The following is a 23,383-nucleotide window of genomic DNA, read 5'->3' as shown; positions in this document are numbered from 1 at the left end:
TGCAGATTTGCTTTGCTGTGGGACCTAACTTTCAGCCAAAGAGCTTCAGAGCAGACCAAGGGGAGTTTTTTGGGTTTAGAAACATGTATAAATCAAAACGTGCCGTTTCACTGAAATTGGAATATTTATGGGAAGTACAGTTTCTTCAGTTTTCTTTCAGAATGGCGGGACTAAAAACTGTTTTCAGCAAGTAAAAATTCAATTCAAAAAAAAGTCCAAGAGCCCCTGCAGCCCACCACCATGCCGTGCTGCACACCCGCTGCGAGCAGAGCCATGAGAGAGGGGCTCAGGGCTCGGGGCTGGGGGCTTGAGCTCAGCTCTGCAGGTGCGGGTGTCCTGGTGTAACAACAACCGACCCAGGGTCCTCGTCCTGCCTGCCCACGTCCTGTGAGCACCCCAGGGACCATGCTCATGGGGCATAACATGAGGGGGAAGAGAGGGTAGGGAAAGGCATGGGAAGGAAGGGGAACGGCTGGAGATTTCCATTTAATTTTTATTTGGTTCAATATCAATTCTCAACAAGAGGTTTTTTAATGGGGAATTTCACCCAGCTTTCATGTGGGATCAGGATCTGGCGGGGTGGTAGAAACTATGACTGTAATTAGGAGGGCCACACATTCATCTCAAGCTTAAATTCTGGCTTAATTCGCTTCTCAATCCAGGACAAATCAGAAATAATTTAATCTCTATTAATACATTTCACAGGCCTGTGAATCTGATGGAATAGCACAGCCCTTCCAGCCGTCCATCCCCTGTTAAATAGGAGATGTTACTTGTGCCGTGGCAGTGCTGAGGATGGGAAATGGGAGCTCATGAGATCAAAGTGACGGAGCTGTGCGCTTTAATTTTTTTGAGAGAATAAGGAAAGAAGAAAGAGAGCAACTTCTTTAGTGAGAGCCTTTTAATATCGGCATGGCAACTTGGGAAAATTCACCTTAGTGCAAGAAGAAACCTTTGTTGGTCCCACTATCATTATAGACCAGGAGGAAGATAAGTGCCCGGCAGGAGCATGCTGAGGGGAAGGCTCCAGGGCTCCCCCCACGTGCTGCCCAGGCTGGGGACATTTCTATGCGCTGGCCGGCTGGCCAAATCCTTCACCTCTGCCACCTAGCACCCCTGCTCTCCACCTGTGCAAGGAGCGAGGAACACCCCTGAAGCCTAGAAGTGGCTCAGTTTTATCACGTAAGTCACTTCAGCAGGTGGAACAAGGGGACCCATGTCTGGTAACAGAGTCTGTGTCCTGGGAGAGAAGTGGAGAGGTCACAAAGGAGGGGACCTGCTGCCTGCTGACCCGCTGAGCTCGCTGAGACCTCTGCAAGTGCCTCTGAGAAAGAACTTGGATGAGCTGGAGCCCCTGAGACACGGACAGCATTCATTCCTGTGGGAGTTATGCAGCTAAATCCTTTCCTCCCCTTTGAAAATCTCCACCTGTGAACTTTGGGTCTGAAATTTGCTGTCACGAGGCGGTCGTGTTCCTGTTCTGCTCTGAGAGCCATTGCATTATATTAGCAATAGCATTTGATTGTTGCACTTTGATATAACTGAATAGGTAATCAGACCACTCTTTATTTTAGCCTGAGGATATGCCTTTGATTTGTAGAGGTTGGCCATTTCTTATCTGAGTTTGAAAATGGGATTATTTAAATGTGTATTGATGTTTTTCATGTGGTCTAACTGTGCGGTTCAACATGGTAATTCAACTCATAGCTCTACCAGATTGTTATCTAATCTGATAAGATATGAACAGCACAAAGCCGAGATGATGAAACAATCAGGATTGTTGACTCACTGGGGTCCTGCTAAATCCAGTCTGCTTTCATACTTAATTATCCTGTCAAGTTCCTCGAATCTTCGCTACTCCAGCACTGTGATGGTGAGAACAGTGGTAGTGACACCACTTGGTGAATACATAACTTGATCAAAATAATTTCAGCAGATACAATGGCTATTTATGCCTCAACCACAATATGAAAAGCTGCTGATTCAAATACCCTAGACTGCAAAATTGGCCCTCTTAGCATTTCTGAGATCACTGAAGGCCATTATTAGAGGCTCCAGAAGTTAATGTTTTGCTAACATGAGCTGCCACCAGACTGCTTCATCCCAGAGGGGAAAGAGGAGTGAGAGGAAATTCTGCCTTCCTGGGTGCAAGGCTACACAGGCTCGTGTGGCTGCTTGCAGCCAGCCCGTACACTGACCCTGAAAACTTTGCTAGAATCTATAGCCCACTCCTCCCAGCGCCGCCTATGGCATATTTTATTGCTCCTATTACTGCTACTTTTATTAAAAGATAATTAAGCTGTATTAATTACATCTAAAACATATAATCTAAAAGATGTATTAATTACATCTAAAAAATAAATTTTAGGGGTTTCTCCCCCTTGCTAATAGCTTGAGTTTCAGTCTGTTTTTCTCAATAGTCTAAAGGAGTACTCACACGAATAAGGGTTGTAAAGGTACCTCTAACAGGTCAAAGCAGGTGTTTCAGGTATTCAAGAAAACAAGCATTAAGGATCAAGCAGAAACAGTGGACATATTTCAAGGATCTGAACTGAAATCGTACTCCTTTGCATTTTACATGAGTTTTTGCTTTTAATTTGGGGTCAGCATTTTGAAATCGGGCAGTATTTCATCACAGACTAACCTGGGTACAAAGGAGGTCCTTTGACAGTGATGCTTTCAATGGTCAGAGAAGGAAAAAAAGGCCTATAAATGTCCACGGAAATCCCAAAAATCGAAATATCGCTGTGTCAAGCATCTTTTGCTGATTGACTCACCGGCAGGTTCACCTGTGGATGCAGCTGGAGCAGTCGTTTAGAGCTTTGTTATGGTGTAGAGCAGCCAGTCAAGCATCCTTGTATGTAAAATCGACACTGAAATACCCAGATGCTGAAAGATGCTGCTTTATCCACTACGTGTGTTTTAATGGGAAAACCACTACTTTAATTAAAAGCACTATCAGCAGTGAGACTGAGTGATTTAGATCAAAACAGTTAATGTTGTCTTTGAAAGGCAGCCCCAGGTAGAAATGCCAAATTTTCAGAGACCGGAGCACCTTGCCATGAAGGCAGGCACCTACCCCACTGCTCAGCATCTAGGCTGTGGAAACTTTTGGTCCCAAATGGTACAAGAGCCTTAATCCTCTAATCTTTCCCGTTGGTCCTCTTGAAAATTGTAGCTATTATGTTTAAATTAATTATGCTATTTTTTGTCAAAATTGAAGAGTGCCGTGCGAGAAAGAGAGCTTTCCCCAGCCCCTGAGCACACGGGGTGACAGGAGGCCCTGCCCTGTTCTTTCACAGAGGCTGTAATTAGCATGGGAAGGAAAGACCAACTGTTGTTGGAAAATGTTAATGCTAAAGGTCTCGTTTCAGCCCATGTCTCTTGTACAAGCCCATGTCTCTCATGCAAACTGATGGAAAAAAAAATGGTGCCTTTTCTGCTGTGGCAGAAACTAACAGAGCTCTGGGAAACCAGCAGAGCTCTGAGAAACCAAAAGGATTTTATCAACAGCTGCTCTATGAAAAATAAGGTGATGGGGGTACCTCCCTGCTTGGGCATGCGTTAGGCTCACCCTCCTCTTGAGGGTGTCACCGCCGATGGGACCCCACCTTAAGTTTGTCCATAAAGCTCTGAAAGCTTTCCCAATGCCCCAGACAGACAGAAAGCTGAGCAGACAGCTGCTGCAGCTTCCAGAGGGTTTTATTTCTCCGTGCTGTCTCTGGGGATTAAAGCCTAGAGACCCAGCTCAGCACACGCATGTGACATGGTTTCCCAGCTAGCTGAGGAGAGGCGCGTGAGGGGACGGGGCTGGAGACGGGCTTTTCTCCACTTGTCTCCCTTCCCGGCACAGACAGCAGGCTTTGAAAGCGTGGGGCCTGGATCCCAGATGTTTTCTCAGGTTGGAAGTGAGGAGACGTTTCTTCTCAGAAAGAGCAGTCAGGCATTGAGACGGGTTGCCCAGGGAGGTGGTAGTGTCACCGTCCCTGGGGGTGTTCGAAGAAAGGTTGGACGTGGTGCTTAGGGACATGGTTTTGTGGGTGGTGGTGGTGGTAGCAGGACGGTTGGACCAGATGATCTTGGAGGGCTTTTCCAATCCCAATGATTCTAGGATTCCGTGTTTTTTCTGTAACAAGACCTCCACAGCCCGTGCCCACTCAGGATCCATCCCTCCCACCTCCCTGACCCGCAGACAGGTGCAGAGCTTTGGACCTATGGGGCCACCCTGGTGCTTGGGCAGGCCAAACCTTGCTCACCAGAAAAACGAGGAGAATTTAGGGTCCTCTGTAAACCCCAGAGGACCCTCATCAGGCCCTCGGCCACCCCAAGCTCCTCTGTGCAGCTGCCTGCCACGGACCCCCATCCTGCAGACCCGGGGATGACCCCGAGTCCCATCCACTCCTGGGCTTGCTGATGAGGCTCAGAATGCCTAAAACCAGGTTAATTTGTAGGAAAGTGACAGAAATAAATTGCTGGCACTTTTGTGTGCTGATAAGTTTAACCTTTTTTTTTCCCTGAGCGGCTAAATTGCCAATCATCCGGAAACACACCAGAGTTCACCCATTACATAAAGGAAGCTGTTAGTCTCATTTAAAACAATATTGACCTTTTTCCCGTCCTTTCCATCTTGACTAAATTACAGGGTACATTTTTCGAAATGTGGCTTTTGTCTGACTGTAACCAGGTGACCCTGATTTTTTCCTCCCCTCCCTACCCCCCTTACAGCTTTCAACCTTTCCTTTCTTCTTCTGCCACAGTTCTTAGCTTAACCACTGAGATTTTCAAATCCAGAGATATTTAAGAAAGAGTTTGTGTGATTCACATATTTTCCGGTTACAAAAATCCACACCTGGAGTCTGAGGAAAGCTTCCCTGGTGCACCCTGTGGGGGTAGTGGGGGCGTTTTGAGAATGACTGGGAAGCGTCTCTGCTCTGCCAAAGTCAGGTAAGTGAGTCTGTGGGAGCTCCCAGTTTCACTCCAAATTAACTTCAGATTCAGCAATGCCAATAGATTAGCTTCTGGGATCAAAAATGCTCCTGTTAATAAAAAATCTTATTTATTCCTTGTTTTTAGCTTTAGATCAGGCCGCGAGTACACATAGCTCCCATGTAAAATTAACCTAACCCATTCTGAGAGATTTTCCCTGCATAGAAACATATTTTTAGTTCATCTCAGATGTCAGCTGCTGAGAACATCACAGTACAAGTGTGAAGCTCCATTGTTTTTCTTATACCCCAGTCCTCTGACAGCCGCATGGCCTTACAGATATATTCTACTTGTGCTTCCTTCCTTATCTCCTGAAGCAATACAAAGAGACAAAGTCTCCCTGCTGAGGCTCCCTTCCTCCTGAGCTGGTGCCCATTGGCCTCTTGGCATCGATGGCATTTCACAAAGGGGGCTGAAGCCCCAGCTGGGGCAAATAGCAGTACTAGGGGAGGCTTGGTTGGACCAGCTGAGGCTCAGAACCACCCCCTGCACAATTGTGAGCATGCTGATGGCACTTGTTTCTTGCATTAGGTTGCATTTCTGGATGAAAACTAAACATATTCCCGTGTACATTCTGCTAGTTCTTGGCTCATGCAAAAATGTCGTCTAATGCCAAACTTTTCCGAAAATTAATAAGAGCTTAATCTAATTCGGAACCATGTTGTTTTTTTATAAAATGTTCTTTTTTTAAAACAGTAAAATGGTTTTTGTTGTTGTGGTGGTGGTTTTTTTTTTTATCCCACTGAACACTCTTCTGTATCTCAGGTGCTTCTTGCAGGAATCCTGAGACATGGGAAGCTTTGGGGTTCCCTGACAAGGGAAACAGAGGTGTTTCCATTAAACCTGGGAAATTCAGGCTTCCTATGTGGAAGCATTTATCCCACTGGTTTGGTGCCACAGCACTGAGAGCCTGGAGAGTGCAGGCTCAGCTTTAACCCCATCTCTTCAATATTTGATTAATCTGAATTGGTGACTCTGAAAATGGCTTGAAATGTTTAGTCGTCTTCTGCGGGAAAGAGACATTCAGGAGCCAGAGTGCCTTTCAGATCAAACTGCCAGCAGAGAAAATCATTTCTTCAGGTTGCTTCCTGATACAATGCTCAGTCCGTCTGTGAAAATATTTGGGTTGCGTTCCCAGGATTTGATTGACTCTCCTACCAACACCAAAGTTTTAATAAGCTTTGAAGGGATGAGTTATTCCAGCTCCCACATCCCTGCTCTGTGACCAGGCCTTGGGAGGAGAGGCACCGCAGGTGCAGCTGCTCTGACGGCCACCAGAGTCATGGGAGAAAAAATCTCCAGGCTTAATGCAGGCAGGATCCTGCCCTGAGCCAGCGCTGCCCCCTCTCCTCCTCCCCATCCTGGGAGAGCAGCAGCCCAAAGCCGTCTCCCTCCTCCCCAGGGCAGAAGCGTCAAATTTGCCCTTGGGATTGGCAGAGCTGCAAAGATGCTGCTTTGCCACAGCTTTTGGGGGTCGCATTTAATTTTAGTAATCCTGGTGGAAAAGATTTCCCATCTTTCAGTTCTACTTTGGAGCACAGGACCCAAACATCCTTTTATAAGCACGTGATGCAATGAGAGGCACCCCGGGCTTGTACAGAGATAGGAATTAAATAATCCTACCTGCCGTACGCAGCTGCGTGGTCTTTAGGTTATCTGGTTTTACACAGCGGTAGTATGTGACTGCATGTAAAATTGCCCCACGTAATTATTCAATCTCATGACAACTATTCAGTTTGCAAAGCAAAAATAATCATGTGATTACCCTGTAATTAGCTGATAGTTACTAATCAATTGCATCTGCAGTTCGCCTTCCACTGAGGGCTTGGGGTGGTTTGTGGGAAGGGCGCGGTGCCCGCCCCGAGCAGCTCACAGGGTGCAGCCTTGGGGTGCTCAGCCACTGGCAGGGAGACGGGGGAAGAGCCAGGGGACAAAATCCTTCACTGGGGCTGGATGGCAGGAGTCAGGCACCTCATGTACCGGCCACGGCTTTGGAGGGCTCAAAGTAGGACGTGCACAATCTAGTTTGGGGGATTGGCACAGAACGGGGGGCTGCAAACGTGGTGGAATGAGGTCTGGGTGCAAATAACAAATATATTCCCAAAGCATTTTGATATCCCTGTTGTCACTCGTCTTCTCAAGGCTTAGTACAGCCAGGGCTTCTTCTTTCACAGGGATGCAGTTTGCACGGCAATAAGCACAAAGTAGTATATATGCAAAAAATGCTAGTGTATTTGTTGGCAATGTGTGTCCGCTCTTCTGGTGCATGGATGGAAAGAGGCCAGTGGAGTCACCTGTCCCTTCACCCTTAGAAACACAGGCTGGGGCTAGAATATTGGTGTTTGATGAGAAAATGGGATCATCCAGTACCTTTGCAGAATGGCAAACCTCTGGTGCAGCCTCTGACCTCTGGACATGCACTCGTGAAACCCTCCCAGAGCATCCTGGGCTTGAGCCTGAACGTTTATGGCTGTTTAGGAAGGGATGATTTGCAAAATCAGGAGCAGTGCTGGGAAAACCGAAGGGAGAAATGAGGCTACAGAGGGGTTTTAGAGAGGGATGAGTGCTGAGGTTACAAACCGGGCTGGCAAGGAGGGAATGGAAGTGCTCCAGGGAGCAAGAAGGGGAGGTTGAGGGACTTGCGGAGAGAAGGACGAGGCCAGGAGCCTTGTGATGGCCAGTGGGGCCGCACGGGGGGGGGCTGCAGCCCTGGGAAGGGCTGTAGGGCTGGGTGCATGTGCACCAGCACATCAGTCCTCCTCGCCAGGACGTCAACCCTCCTCGCCAACGCGCTGCCTGCCTCCCTTCCTCCCTTCCTATCACCCGAACCTCCTATTAAGAAAGATCCTGACAACACCATAAAAATGTCTTGTGTCGACTGAAAATTCATTGTTCACTAAAAGCTAATCAAAGCGCGGGTAAACACAATGGCCCCCTTTCCCCGAGCCTGACGTTTCATTTACACAAGAGCTCAAGCAGTCGCACCGGCGCTCTGCCACGCAGCCGTCAAGCATTGATTGTGCTATTCAGCAGGATGGCTCAATAATTACAGCCCCCGATCTCCAAACCACACCAAAGAGCAGGCTTACCACTGCTAGCCTTTGTTACTAATTGTCCTTCAGGATACTTGAGATGAATTACTGTGGCTTACATTTTCCTGTTTTTCCTTTGTCTTCTATTGGGTAAAAAAAAAAAAAAAAAGGAGAAATCTTTCCACTTAGTGGAGCTGGACAGATCAGACAAGTGTAGCGTTGCCTGTTGACAGCACTTCATAAGAAAACCCTCTGACTGCAAACTGTCTCATTGACATGTTCGGCTTGACACGTCAGATTGATTTTTGATTGTTTTACACAGCTCACTTGTGCATGTTTTCATTATCGAGGCTGGGCAGTTTTCATACTCACACTTACGAAATGTTAGAGCTATTAATATAATTTGATAGCATCTATACCGCGTCTAATTGTGACAAGTAATCCAAAAAATTAAGCCTCTTTCGCCAAAGCTCTCCAAAATGGATTGCACTTCTCATCACTCTTTTGCTTTGTTTGGTTTGGGGCTGCTTGAAACGGTAGCAAATTTTTTTTGTTCTAACTTCTTAATGCTGGTAGCTGAGGACAGAACTAGGGCCAAATGTTCTAAGTTCAGGACAGAAGAGAGTGATCAGTGCCAGATCCAAACTTCTTCTCCATGACTTGAGCTGGGTCAGCTCCCGACCCGCAGCCTGCGAGGTGACGGCGTGCCTGGGGAAAGGACTCTTTGTCCAGCATGGCTCACACGCAGACAGGTCGGATCAATGCCTGTGGTTCGTTTATTAAATCTGCGGCCTCGGGCTGCAAAACTGCCCGTGCCGGACTCAGGAGCGCGTGTCCACTGAGCAGCCGAGGATGCTTGCTGCGGGAGGGTCGCTTTCTACTTCCTCGGTGGGGAGCCCCCATGCCAGGGTGATGGCCTCCTTCAGCACATCCCCTGTGTCCCCAGATGTCCCCGCAGCCACCTGGGCTCTCCTATTCCCCCTGCTCACCCTCCAGGTCCTGCTCCACCACTTCCCTTTCTTTTTTTCATCTCTCTCTTATGACACCAGTTCGTCAGAAGCCTCTGTGATCTTCCAGCAACCACAGAAAGGAGCTTGGATGTTGCTTGGTCTTTTCCATAAAATCGTTGCTTTTCCACCGATGGCCCAAATCAGAGTTTTTGCACAGTGGTAGCCTGGTGCCAGCCCAAACAGCCCCAGAAATTTAGGAGGAACTTTCCTTCCTAAGGCAGCTGAAGGCACAGGCTGAGTAGCACGACTGCTCCGGGTAGCTGGCCTCTGTAGAGAATAAGCTCCTTCTGCTAGTCCTGTTTAGCAGAGTTATTCCTTGAACAGAATACCACCCGTACTGTCTTCACCTTTTTTTTAAAAAGCCGTATGTAAAGGGAGGAATGAAGCCATCCAAGGTGAATTTTATAAGTAGCCCACGGTTCATATGCAAAATAGTTTTGCTGCTGCAGTTGCATTATCAGCGTGCCTGGCTGGGCCGATCAGCACTCAGAGAGCTGAGCAGCACACACTGACCACTGTTCCCTGTTTCATAAGATTGCCCTTTTTTCACCAGTCACAGGAGAAAAAAGTAATAATTCCCCATCACTTTTTCCCCCACTTTTTCCCAATAAACAAAATTCAGTATGCGCTGGTGCCACCTGTCATTTTTCTTTCATGATTACCCTGATTTCCATCAGTGGGGCAGGCACAGGGAAGGTCCACTGGTGAACAAATGCCCTTCTTGGCTGTCTCTTTGTAAAGCAGCACGGCCCTAAATGGTGTGTAAGCACTCGCCCGCGACTGTGTGCTCTCTTCATAACCCTTCCACTCGAGCAAAGTGATTGTCTGAACTGAAATCGCTTCACGGAGATGATTAAATTAGTTCCTACATGCCAGAGATGTACAGAGGTCTTGACATTTATATTTGGGTACTAGAGGCTGACATTCAAATGTAGTCGTGTTTGAAAACAGCATAATTTAAAAAGCAGCGCAAAATCCACTAATAGAACAGGGCAATGGCGAGGGCGATGCTTTCCTTTGGCTGGGGCCGTGCAAAGCCATCACTTGCCAGCGTTGTGCTGGGGTGGGCAGGATCTGGCGTGTCCCCAGGGTGGCAGCACCCCTGGGTGCTTGGGGACATGAGGAGCCCAGGGAAGGCAGCAGGAACCTAGCACCCGGTGGGTGAGGTGTCTATGGTCACATTGCATTGCCGTGACGTAGCACAATCCTCTATTTCTTCCCACCAGCTGAAGGCCACGTGCGGTTGGGATGTCAAACCAACAAGCACGCAGAGGCTAAATCTCCAAAAAGGCAAAGCAAACGATTGTGCTCCCAGTGAGCCCAGCCAGCAAGAAGCGACGATGCATATGCAGGCAGCTTATTCCGAATTCACCCCGGCACCCCTGTAAAGAGCGTCTGACCTGACATTACTCTCTGTATTATGTGATGTGGATGCAATAGGCTGTTCATTGCCATCATTTAGAAACCAAAATTATATGGTTTTTATCATTCTTAACACAATTACACAATTATTTAACTTGTATTTTAAAGACCTGTATCAAATCCAAACCCCACTGTTTTATCATGGCTTGGATACCCAAGCAGACACTCTCTTTTGCCTGGAAATGTAAATTTCTGCTTTAACACAGAGCTGCATTGCCACTTCTCAGTGTTGTTTTGAATGAGTGAATGCAAATGATATTATTCAATTTGCAGAAGCAGTTTCATTCATGATGTGACATTAGCATCTGGTACCTAAAGGAAACATTCTTCACCAACTAAAATAAAAAAAGTCTGATTGATAAATTCCTGTGAGCAAGTCCTCCACGATGCCAGCAGCGAAGCAGCCCAGTGGTTTCCTTCTTTTGCATCAAAACCTGAGTGTTTCTGCTGGGATATTCTTGGTTTTCCCGGGATGTCCCTCAAATGGGAGGGAAAAAAGTACTTCAAAGGTCCGGTTTCAAAACAGGCATTATCTCTAGGATAGAGGATTAATATTATTCCGTGGTAGCTGCTGATAAAGCTTTGAAGAACTTGATTTTTTGTAATGTGTCAGCAGTAAAGAAAGAGGTCCGTCCATCGTGTGGCTTTGCACGTGGAGGCTGGGGCACACGAGCATGCAAAACGCCATGGCAGGAAGAGCAAGCCTGTGCTAATCACGCGTGCCCGCATTTGTCTCATGTCTGCACGCATTTGTTATCCTCGCCTGCAATATTGATGACCGAGGACTGAGCTCAGCACACATGCGTCTTTCTCCCCAGATCCATTTTCCTCACCTTGCACTTCTGAAAAATGCTCGGATTTTTTTGTTTCTTTTCTCGTTTTCAACCATGTGAATGAAATACCCTTGTATTAGTTCCAATTCCTTTTCCCAGCTGGAAAAAAAATATCCAAACAGCAAAGAGAGGACATGGGCAGGCCACTGCGATCAATAGCAGATAGGGCTGGGAGACGTTGTGGCTGCTGATAGCAGGTCAGTAGAGTGGAATATATTGTGAGTGCTAAGTGAGAGCATTTGATTATGCAGGGAAAACCTCATTTTAAAGGGGCAGGATAAAACCACGTTAAGAATTAAGATCAGTCTTCAAAATAGGGAAAATGACTCACATCTCTAGGACAACTGGTATCTCTTTTTTTTTGGAAAAAAGCCTCTTAATTAACTGGGGAAATATTGGCATAAGAATAAGCCAGAATATACATATGTACACATGGGTGTGTGCACATATACATAATACACTTAATTTATTATGCATGTGCCAGAGTGTGTATATGTGTGTGTGTACGTATGATAAGAATAATGAGCTATAACAAAAATGAGGGGACAATTATTCTGATCTTTTGTAACCCATCTCAACTGCACAAATTATCATCCTGAGCAGTCTGAAACAGAAAACTAAGCATACTAAACTATAGGGAGGCATATTTAAAAAATAAATTAAGGAATAAAATGCACAGAGACAGAGTGCCATGTTTTGTTATGTCATTCCCTGCCTGCCTTTCTTCAGGAGAGAGATTTCAAATTAAATTCAAAGACTCTACTTTTAAATAAACAATGAAAATGAAAATAGGCATCCTTGTTAAAATATATATCTATTTCCTCTCTTATTTTTTTAAAGTAATGCAGTGCTGTGCGATCATACAAAAAGAAAAAAAAAAAAAAAAAAAAGAGGGCATTAGGTATTAGGATTCCAAGCGGGATAGTACATCTTTAATGATACATATGATAATTAAAGAATACAATAAACACAATTAGCATATGTTTTAAACAGTTTATTAGTGAAGCTTACCATAAAATCAGAATATAGAGAGCTCCAGGGTTTGTTGGGATAACAGCTTCTAATCCTCAGAGTCATAAAATCCTTGGCTTGGAAGAAATGGGCATCTTTAAAATGATTGAATCAGCAGGCCTCGAGTGAAAACGCACAAATTAGCAAACTCCAGCAGTCGGGCACTGTGCAATGCTGCAAGGCGCCAGGGTGAAGTCATCGCTGACACTGCCCCAGCAGTCGGATGGGGCACAGCGGGGACGTGGGGCTGCTGTGGACATCCGAGGAGATAATGATTTAACTCCTTGCACACCAGGGATACCCCCAACATTTTTTAAAAATAAATAAATTGAAAAGTCCCCATTATTTTGCAAATGGTCACTATGGGGAAAAATGTGTAAATAGAGTGTGGGCCTGAAGGAGATCTCTGACTTAAAGGAGAAGGGGGCTTTGTGGGGCTCCTTTCTCCCTTGCAGCCTCTGAGGGCACCATGGCAAGGCAGCGGTGGTGGCTGGGGTCTGCAGGGGGGATCCGGCCCCGTTCGAGGGGCTCCCAGCCCCCTGCATGGCTGGAGCTGGTTTAAAGGCCGAATACCTAACCTTTTTAGCCAGGGTTCTTGCAGCAGGCAACAGAAAAACAACCCTCTTTTCAGTGTCCCTGTGTACTCCTGCTCAGCCTTTTTTCCCTTTTGGAGCTGTCCGTGAGCTCCCTTTCCCTCTCCCCTTACTCCCTTCTGCTTCAGAGCCGTGTGAGAATTTTTTTTTATTATTTTATTTTTTTCTGCTAATGACTAACATATAAGCTCTTTGCCTCCATCGCTCTACTGTAGAGATAATTTCTTCCCTCTTCTGTTATTTGTTGGTTTGTTTGGAGGGGGCAGGAGGGGTTTGATCCTCCCGCTCAGATATTTTAGGGTAAGAGCAGCCAGGAAGGCTCGGGTAAGTCGGTGTGGGCTGCGAGGAGCGAAGCGCTGCCGCGTTTCTTGAAGGAAAGGGGCAAATTGTCAACTTCATAATGAATCCTCATCAGACGTGACGACTTCCAGCTCCACAGCGAGGGAGAAGAATAGCAGGCGGGCGGTGGTTGAACTCATCCTTACGGGGAAATCAGAGTGTTTGGGTCCTGAAATTAGATCCGAAGGCAGCCAAACATCTCCGTAAAAATGGGAGCTTAGCTAAAATGAAGGCATTTCAAGTTCGCTCAGCACCAGGTCTAATCTGACCAGATTCAGTCGCAGCTCAGCACAGGGCATTGCTTTTTCTGCAGCATGGCAGGACTGGGGGCACCGCACTGCTCTGCCTGCTAAATCGGGTGCTTGGGAGCAAAATCTTCTGAGTCATCTTAGACATGCAAGGAATACTGAAAACACACAGCGCGTTGTGCAAGGAGGCAGTACGTTTCTTCACGTTTCATTGGAGTTTGTAGTTTAATTTGCCTTAACTTCTACCGCAGACCTCAGGTCCAGAAAGACCCGGTAGCTTGGCAGAAACGCAATGCACAGCGTGAGGCACTTCTTGCCCCGAATGTATTAGCCTAAATTCAAATTTGGAGGAGAAATGAAGGCCTAAAAAGATGAAGTGACTTCCCCAAGGTCAAACAGCAGGACAGTGGCAAAGGCAGGAATATAAACATGAATTATATTGTCACTCTGCCAGAGGAAAAGGTTGAAATGCAGCTCATTTTTTTTTCCGTAGTTTAGACTCGGCTTGATGTATTTGACCTCTACTCAGCTGGCCAAGGTCCAGGGAAAGAAACATGAAAAACAGTAGTCGGTGTCTGCTCTGGGGAGAGAGGTCAAGGCAAACGGACGTGTGTAATGGGCTAACTCAATGGTAAGCAAGCACGGGTGGGTCGGGGCTGCTCCATCGACTTCAGCAGGTTTGGGTCACGATTGGAAGGAGAAAGGCATTTGGCCCAGCACTGTGGGAGAAGGGGAGAAAATGTAACTGCACCCCTTTTTTGTGGTGAGGCTCTCACGCTGCCGGATAACCGGGGGTGCTTGCAGATGGTGGCAGGACCCGAATTGTGGCTCCGTCTCCAGCTTCTAGCAGAGGAATTCAGCATCCAGTGGAGCCTTCGCAGCCAATCGACAGGGAAGCACGGAGTAAAAGCGGGCTCGGGGGCTGCTTAGGATGGCTCTTTCAGCCTGTAAGACCCTCACCGAGGACTTGTCCTTACCTGGAAAATGTTCTGCAGATCTCCATCCCTCAGCTGGCTTTGCAGGCTGCTTTTGGGGCAGAGCTGATGGCCTGCGGCCTGTACCGCCCTATGCAGCCCTCTGATGGTGGCACCTAAGGCCCAGGCATGTTAAAGAGCAATAAATGTGCCATAATAGATAATAAATGTGCCATAATGGGTGTCCCCCAGCTGAGCAGGCAGCGGTGGGGGGTTTGAGTCTCGCTATGTTGTGCCTGATCCCAGCCACGTGCCCTGCAATCGCCACAGTGCCACCAGGGTAAAACTGCAGCCCTCGGGCTCAGGGTAGGTTCAAGAAACAAGGAGCTGCTCTAGGGAGAATGAACCTGGAATAAAATTAAAAACAAAATTCAGAAAGTATCAAGTACCCTGCTCTGCTCTCGCCGTGATAAAGGCCATGACATTTTCTAAACCTGGGATTTGAAAGAAAACATTTTAAATAATAATTTGTTCACCGCTCTCTTTTTCATTCAGGTGCAAGCATTAACTCGATTTATTATTTTTTTAACCAGCTAAAAAAGTGCCACAAGCATTTTTGCCATCAGTACTTGCATTTTGAATGTAAGGTCAATTTAGCATATGCAAAATATTTTCCTGTTCATTTTCCTCTACAATTTTATATTTATTAGTGAGAAACCCAGAAATGGTGGATATTGAATTCAGCTAAAAACTAATTCTGCACTGAATATTTGACTAAGGCATTGACTTTAAACTGTTATTTATTTTTACAAGTAATCCAAAAATAATGCTGCAGGGTTTATTACCTAGCCCATATCACACATAATTTGACATTTGAATATGAGGGCTCACATGTACGTTAAAACAGAGAGAAAATACGCACAGAAAATTTTCAAGACTACTTAAGAATAAAAATAAAAAATCAGAAAATTATTACGTGCCCCAAGTACACTGCAAATTGAAAAACTGACAGTGGTGGGTAGCCAGTACACTGACATTTATTTGCTCAGCTCCTCTGCACAGACTTTTAGGATATTCTATCATGGTTTAATGTCTCTCAGCAAAGAATGTGCTATAAAAAAAAAAAAGCAATGCAGCTGATAAAATTAATGAAACAAATCATTGTTGAAAAGCATTTGGTGAGGTGTGAATTTGAAAGCTAGTTTCCTAATACAATATTTGTAAAATAAACAGAAATTAATATCCATTAATATTAACATAATTATCTTAACTGAGAACGTTGAACTGTTGCCTGTTTTGTGCTTTTCAACTGCAGCATCTCACTACAACTGTTTTTGTAGCTGGGGAATAATCTGCTTGTGTATGCTGTAATGACACAAGAAATAAAACATAATAAAAGGAATAAAATGTGAATTCCCATCTCAGCAAAGAGTAATTCCACAACACATATATTTTTGGTGGCTTTCCCAGAAGGTGAACACTTCTGCATGGCTTTATTTCCTAGCCCCGCTTTCACTGCGACACAGAGCCTGGTTTATAGGAGAAGCTCACTCTGGTTAACACAAAAACCTTTCTCCAGCTCTTAAAACAACTCCAAGTGCTCCTAAATCTCCTAGAGGCCCCCACCCATCCCTGCAGCCCCCATCCAGACGGGCTCCAGGGCCGTGAGCTCCTGCTGCTGCAGTGGTCCAAGCAAAAGGTGGGATGCCCACCTGGGAGCATCCCTGCTGCTGGTGGCCCTCGGGTGCCCATCACACCACCGAGGAGTTCCCAGGTGGGAATCTCCACTTTGGCATTCACAGTGGAAGTGAATTCAAATCTTCCCAGCTCCATGCACTGCCGCCTTTCAGGCCAGCTAAAATCTGAAAAAATATGGCGTTTTCCGTGAGAAAGGGTTTATTTTTAGTTCTGCAGCTACCGCAGTGGCTCGCTAGTGAAACCAGGCACTACGTGGACGGAAATAAAAAAAACAAAACCTCATAAAGACAAATCACAGACAGCAAAAGGGAATTTGTTCTTTAAATCATTGAAGCAATATGGCACACGACCACATCCCTGTAGTCAATCAGATTGGAGGTTGCTGGATGCAAACACCGTCGTGCTACATGGTGCCAAAGGCTGGAGGGACGAGTGGTCTCGGGCAGCCCAGGACACACCAGACCCATCCTTCTGCCTTTCAGACATCTCCGTTACAAAATCCAAGAGCAGCCACCTGTAGCACAAGAAAGCCGAGCAGGCAGGATGGGGACAGTTCCAGCTTTGGCTTCAGGAAGATTTCTAATTTGCAGTTTGTTAGGTCCCACATTAGTGTTTGCTGCCTGCCCACACATTGTGGGGAACATATGCTTTAGATGGGATCCTTTCTCTGAAGCGAGATGAAGCGCTGAAGATTTTCTAAGCAAATAGCCCCTTCTAAAAACCTTTCCTTGTCCATCCCAAGCCCCATAGAGCAGGTGTGAGTGAGTGTCCATCCAGCACATCACCTGTACCAGCTGTGGCAGGTATCCCCAGGGTCTGACCCAGAGGGACCAGGGTTGTGTCAATAACTCACTTCTTGGCTGAGCCACCTCATTAATTTGGCCTTAACCAAAACATTCTGTCCATCCTGAAAATAAATAAATGAATAAATAAATAGATTACTCTTTCCTAAACCTTTGTTAACCAATTCTATTGTGCCTATCAAGCGCAGATTGATTTTAATTGTTGTCTTGGGGAACCAAATATACGAAACGTTCCTTTTTGGAAGTGGGGAAATGCAACTTTTTCCAGTCTCCGTTCCAGCCTGCCACGTTGCCATATTTACCACGGCGCTAACAGTTGTCAGAGATTATCTGGCTGAGTCACAGCTTTTACGGGCTCGACTCCGGTACTAGAGACGCGAAGCAGCTCCTCTGAAACCCAAGGTTTATGTTGGCATCAGTGAGATCAGAATTCGCCCTTCTGTTTACCATTTAGCTGAATCACCCCATCACAGACCAACTGTCATCTGTCACTCCATACTTTTAATGGTACATTGCACTGATGTTGTCTATTTTTTCCCCTTTCTAGCAGCCCTGTCACTCTGGTATGTGCTAATCTCTTCTTCCAGGCTTCTGTTGGTTCTCTTAATGACTACGCAACTGCAGTTTAGTTTCCAAAAAAAAAAAAAAAAAAAAGAAAAAGGAGAGATTTTGGGGAGTTAGAGACAAAATCAGCTTTGCCACTTTGGGAAGTGCCTCCCAAGATGCGCTGTGCTCCTACCATGGAAGGCACACATTTAGCTGGGGAACAGAGCAGACAGGATGCATCTCACCACCTGTGTGTGTGGTGGATAATTAGTTAACTTTAAATTTTCTCTCTGTTCTTAACGATAGGGCATCCCCACAGCTCCATGTCCCTACGACCAGGGGACCAGAAATCCTTACCCAGTGCTTGGCTTCCTCGGGTCCGGTGGTGATGGCACTTTGGTGCTTGTTAACCCCTGCAGTTACAAGGGGCTCACAAGGCACTGGCAAGCACGTTCGTGCAGCATTTATCACCCGGTTCAATCTCCAGGCTTTTTTAGAGGAGCTTTTCTAGCATCTGCAAAGCGAATGTGTTCTTTTTCTGGGGGGATAAATTGCAACAACATCGGAAGGGCAGTGCCTTGCAAAAGGCAATGCAACTATGGGAGGAACTGCCAACAGAGGGCAATATCGAATATTTCAATATTTGAATACTGTTTCCTGTCCTTAGGGAGGTGTATGTGGGTGTGCGGTTGAATTTAAGCTACATCAATCATCACGGAGTCTTTCCACCCATCCTCCATTTGGTACACTTAGATTGTTCATCTAAGAATAGTACGTGGCATTTTTTTTTACCAAACATCTACAAAAAGTCCCCAACTTTGTTTGTGACCTTTCCAAAATTACCCACATGCATGTGAAACAAGCCTTAACACCGAGCCATGAATTTTGTGCAAACTGTCACTTAGCTGTGGTGTGTAATGCTTGCATACGTTAACCCACGTGGGGGTCCACACATCCCTGTACTGGCAAAGGGTTTTGTCCCTGCAAAATGCACGTAAATGTACACACCGTTTCGATGAGTCAAAGTTCAGGACAAAAATTGGTTTGCTCGTTCAGTTGCTGTGTGTGTGACATGTAGTATACATAACTTGTAGAGGTCCATCTGGTAAGAGAAATAATATTGTGTCATTGCATAATATGTGTCTGGTTATGGGCGTATTTCTCTGCACTCCTTCTTTGTCATGATTCCATGGTTTAATTTAAATACGTGTTTCACGTCTCTCCATATTTCAGGTTTATTACAGAGTATGAAAAGCAGGAAGCTTTCTGCTCACTTCATACATCTCCTCTGCAGAGCCAGCCATCAGAAGCCAGCACAGACTCCAGACTGATTATTGTTACACATGATCTATGGAGCAGATAAATTACAGCTTGATTTTTATAAGGTATGTTGAGCCTGCAGGCTTCAGCAGAAACAAAAACAAAACAAAACACAAAACCTTGCTTTAACTAGTAATTTGAGGAAATATGACAAACCTGACATGGAAGTCACAGAGCAAATAAATATGCACATCCATCATTTTGTAAAATAATGCCTTCGCTGGAGAGACCTCTGCTTGCTGCAGTCTGCACTGTGAAATTTCTTTGTGGTTTACCAGTCTCAGATCTGTTATATGAAGGATCAAGTTAGTTATATTTGAAGGAAAGAATTGTATGCGTATAAGAACCAGTGTCATACAGTAAATTAGCGCACATATCAATCTGTGTGAATCAAAACTAAGTTGATGTTAGGACATATTATAGTATTCCTGGAATGTTTAGATGTGTTTTTTCTTCAAAATATGATTGCTAAAACACCAATCTGAGAGTCTTTTCTTTTATTGCAAAATAAGCCAGTTCCTAGAAATAAAATCACCTGATGGCTATCGCAGATACAAAATCCCACTTTGCACAAAATCCAACAAAAGGCAGTTTCAGGGTCATCTGAGCACAATAGTTTTGTTGGTGCACTGGAAAGAAATTCTGTAAGAAATTCTCACTTCAGGAATTGGATTTTTTTTTTTTTTAGCTTGCTAATATTTGGAAGGTTTTGTGTGATGCTGAGGAATGCCCTCAGTGCCCTTTGTGTGAGGGCTGCCTTGTCAACAGTCCCCTCCCTGTGGAGTCAGGGACTGCAGTTATCACAGGGTTCGTGCTCACCGCACCACACAACAAAATGGGAAGTGTTTTAAGATGAGGCTGAAGCACTGGCACCTACGGGAATGTTGCCTTTGACATTTGGAGGAGGATTTTACTTGGCAAGTTTAAGGGCTAAGTCTAACAATTTATGTCAAACTGCCCCTGGAGAAAGCACAAAACAGAACCAAATGTTCCAGTCCTAAATAAGTGCCTTCGTCAGAGCCACGAGCACTTTCGTGCTCCCTTCCTGATCCAAGGAGCCCCAGATTTTTCTCCCTTTCCTGTGATGGTTCTTGAGCAGGCAGGATGGAGAGGAGCCAGGTCACCACCAGACACACATACACTTGCTCACGTCCAAAATGTTCACCAGCCGAGAGGAGACGCTGTGCCACAGTGGGCCTGGGTCCTCCTGGGCTCTGGCAGGACCTAGATCTCCAGTACCTTGTGCCTGGTCTCCACCACATTCTGAGAAATCACAATTGACATTGTTCAGAAAAGAGTTCAAGAGCCTCTCTGTGCAAGGACCCAACAGGGCAGGGGCAGAAACCACAAACCAAGCAGCTCAGCCGCCCCAAAACTGCTGCAGCTTTGAGGATACATATAGTTATTGCTGTAGGTATCAGAAAGCTTTGACGTAAGTTGGACTGGCAACAAGTGGAGGATTTCAGGTTAAGAGATCCGGATGTAGGGCCCACATGCCTTTATTATATGTGGTCCTCATATCCTGCCGGGGAGGTCTGCAGAGACCTGCCTGTATTGGACCACAGGCCTTCTACCCAACAGACTGTCCTACATATACAGCAAGGTGGTGATCTGAAAAGTAACTCTGACACCTACAGACAGCTCTTTTGGTCTGATCTTGGAGTTTTGGTCCACAAATATGAACCTTTGCTTTGGTCTGATCCTGCAGTGCTGGTCAAGCCAGGGAAATGTTATTTGAGCCACTTGGAGCACAGCTTATTTGAAGAGACTACGGTCTATTCCACTGTCTTCCAAGTCACACCTTTGCAGTTTAAAAGCGAAACGCATGTTCACTACTCTTAGCACTGCAAAGCCAAAATAGCGGTTTGTGCTTCATCCATAAAATTGCCAGCTAAATTTTAATTCTGGAATCATTACTCTAGGTGTTTGTCAAGAAAGATGTACAAAGCAGACTGAACATGCTTAGCATTTCATACACCAGGTTGAGCTGCAGGAATGACAGGTTGAAAAATCTTGTTTGAACTCACAGACTGAAACCATTTAATATAGAAGTCACTGGTGGACTATAAATATGGAAAACCAACGTGCCGTATTTTTATAGAATCCCCCTTCTGAATATCTTTTAAACATATTATTATTTCAGAGCAGCTGTAGAACCTAAGCTCTCCCATTTTTGCTTTGAACATCTACTGTTCTTCGATGAGCGGACCTTCAAAATGTGCACCAAATGTGTGCACAACACACAATTCATTTGAATGTGCACTTGTATTAACTGACCCTGCAAAAGCCAACTGTGTTCATTTAGGCTAGGAATTACCCAATTTGCTCACATAATCTCAGCAATTACATGTTCATCTTGTTTAAATATCAGACCTATGGTGTCATTTACGTAGTATCTGATCTTTCTAGTTAACCTCAAAGATATTAATCTTTATTAAAGGGGGTGAGAGGTAAAGAGGGGGAAGAGACGCTGGTGACAAATATTTTGACAGCTAGGAAAAGTCATTTATAAAGGGAGCATCAGTAAACATTAGGAGTGGCATACTGATATCAGCAGCAAGTAAATGGTTGGCCAAGACCGCATAAGGTATTACACCCTAAATAATGGCAACCATTTTTTTTTCCTAAGGTTGATCTTTTATATTTTTAAAAGAGAAATTTACTATGATGCATCCTATGGTAAAATGCCAGAAATTTGACTGAGATTTACTTAAAGTGACAGCAGTGCCCCATTTTGTCCAAGAAAGATGATTACTAAATGTCACGTCTATCTACTCTCATGTGGATCACTTATTTGACATGTTCGTGTCTAAGCTTTGCTGTGCTTTGCAACATGTTTTCTGCTGCTCTGAGACGATTTGGAATCTTTGCGGTGAAAACGTGAGCTGGCCAGAGGCGGTTCATTAAAATAAATAAATAATAATGCTGGGATTTGTTCCTCTGCGTCTCAAAGGTGTCAGGCCAGAAGCAGGCATCAAAAGCCCTTACAAGAACAGACCACGAGCGTATGCTTCTGGTCAGGCTGCGAGAAGGCCGTAACTGGCTGGATGCTCTTGCCATCTCAGCTGGAGTAAAAGCACAGGAAAAAGAAAATGCTGACATTTAAACACAGAAAATAACCTCCTGAAATTTGCTCTTTTTTTGTTGTTGTTGTTTGTTTGTAATTTTTGTTCTGTGTTTGTTTTTTGTTGTCTTATTGGTGGTGGTGGTTATTTTTTTTAGAAATTTGTCTTCAGAACCATATTATTTCTTTCTTTCTTCCCCACATTTCTCAGTTCCTGGAGCAGGGCAGACGTGAAACCTACACGGACTGGCAGAGCCGCAGCAAGGGCTCCTGCAGCCAGGACTCCCATTTCCATCACCTGCTTTGCCGAGCCTCGGAAGTGACCTAAGGCAAGTGTAATGGAAAGCAAGGTGGAAGGCTTTTTGCACAAAATGGAATGGTAGCAATGAATAATTAATGGTATTTTACCTACTTTGCCATTTTAGCTTGTCTTTCTTAGTCGTTTTTGCCTTCCAGCCCAAATGCTTGTCTCTAGGTTGATACACTAATGCATGCATGTGTGAGAGATCAAAATGTGGTGGCTTGAAGAGTCAGGAATTAAAACAGGTGCTAGAAGTGAGGATCCCACCAGACCCAACTGTTTGTAATATCCCCTGCTGTCCAGAGAGAGGTGAATCCTTAGCACAGAACCAGGGTGCTCTTCCTCCCATGCTCTTAGAAATTTCTATCAACCCCACTCAAATACAGCAGTACATGAACAAAGAGAGAGCTAAAGAACTGAATGCAAGGACTTTATGAAAATTAAAATTACACACCTTTCTGTCCACTTCAGCAGCCAACCTGGGCAGACACCCATTTATTTACAAATGTCCAGGTGCAAATTCTTTTGTCACAGAATACTGCAACAACGCTGAGTAAGGGTTTATTTGTTGACTGCGCTGTGCTGTCTGTGCAGTTATAACCTCAGCCAGGTTCTCATGGTCAGTCCATCCCAAACTCACAGCAGCTCTATAAAATTTCAAGTTTTTTCTTGTAGATGTTCTTTGGGATGCCCAGCTAACACATCAGCACTCCTTTAAGTCACAGTTTAACTCCCAGAAAACCAGCAGGAGCAACAAACACAGCTCTAAATGTATCCTACATAATATGAAAAGAGGGGGTTTTATCATATGGTAGAAGATTAAAGCCTCTCTAAATGAAAGTAGAATGTGTAACTGAATACAAGGTTTCTAAATAGGTGGCACATGTCAGCCGGCATTACAACAGTGTCTTTAGGTGAGCCTTTGATATAGACCGTTAAATAGTTCAGTGAGATAGATGTGACCATGAGAGGGTTTCGCAGCCTTGATTTGTTTTCCAGCTAAAATAAATCTGAACAGTATAGGCTTAAATTATCTGTGATTTTTCTGTCTTTAAAAGGACACATAAAAGCTCACGAGATCGCTGCACAACCTGGGAAAAAAAAGAAAAAAAAGAAAAAAAGAGAGAGAGAGAGAAGAGGAAAAAACAGAAAAACTATGAAAGATTCATTTTAATGGAATCCAGGTTTAGCTGTTTCATATTTAATAGTATTTAATATTTCATTTACTACTGGGGACTCACCTTTTTCAGAAGAATGTAAGAT

The 23,383-nt window shown here is 45.0% G+C and overlaps 1 long non-coding RNA gene across 1 annotated transcript in view; it reads left to right on the top strand.

Moving 5' to 3' along the window:
- The window catches only part of LOC121079113, a 136,506-nt gene extending 114,175 nt beyond the window's left edge, over positions 1 to 22,331 (top strand). Inside the window, exons 4-6 of the long non-coding RNA XR_005824882.1 lie at positions 13,968 to 14,105; positions 18,669 to 18,820; positions 22,031 to 22,331. This is a non-coding gene — a long non-coding RNA (uncharacterized LOC121079113). The remainder of the gene's footprint in view (positions 1 to 13,967; positions 14,106 to 18,668; positions 18,821 to 22,030) is intronic.
- Positions 22,332 to 23,383: the final 1,052 nt, after the last annotated feature.

Source organism: Cygnus olor, chromosome 16 (assembly GCF_009769625.2).
Source record: "Cygnus olor isolate bCygOlo1 chromosome 16, bCygOlo1.pri.v2, whole genome shotgun sequence".
NCBI lineage: Eukaryota > Metazoa > Chordata > Aves > Anseriformes > Anatidae > Cygnus > Cygnus olor.
Note: the sequence above shows the minus strand (reverse complement) of the source record. Positions and strands in the feature narration are given on the sequence as shown.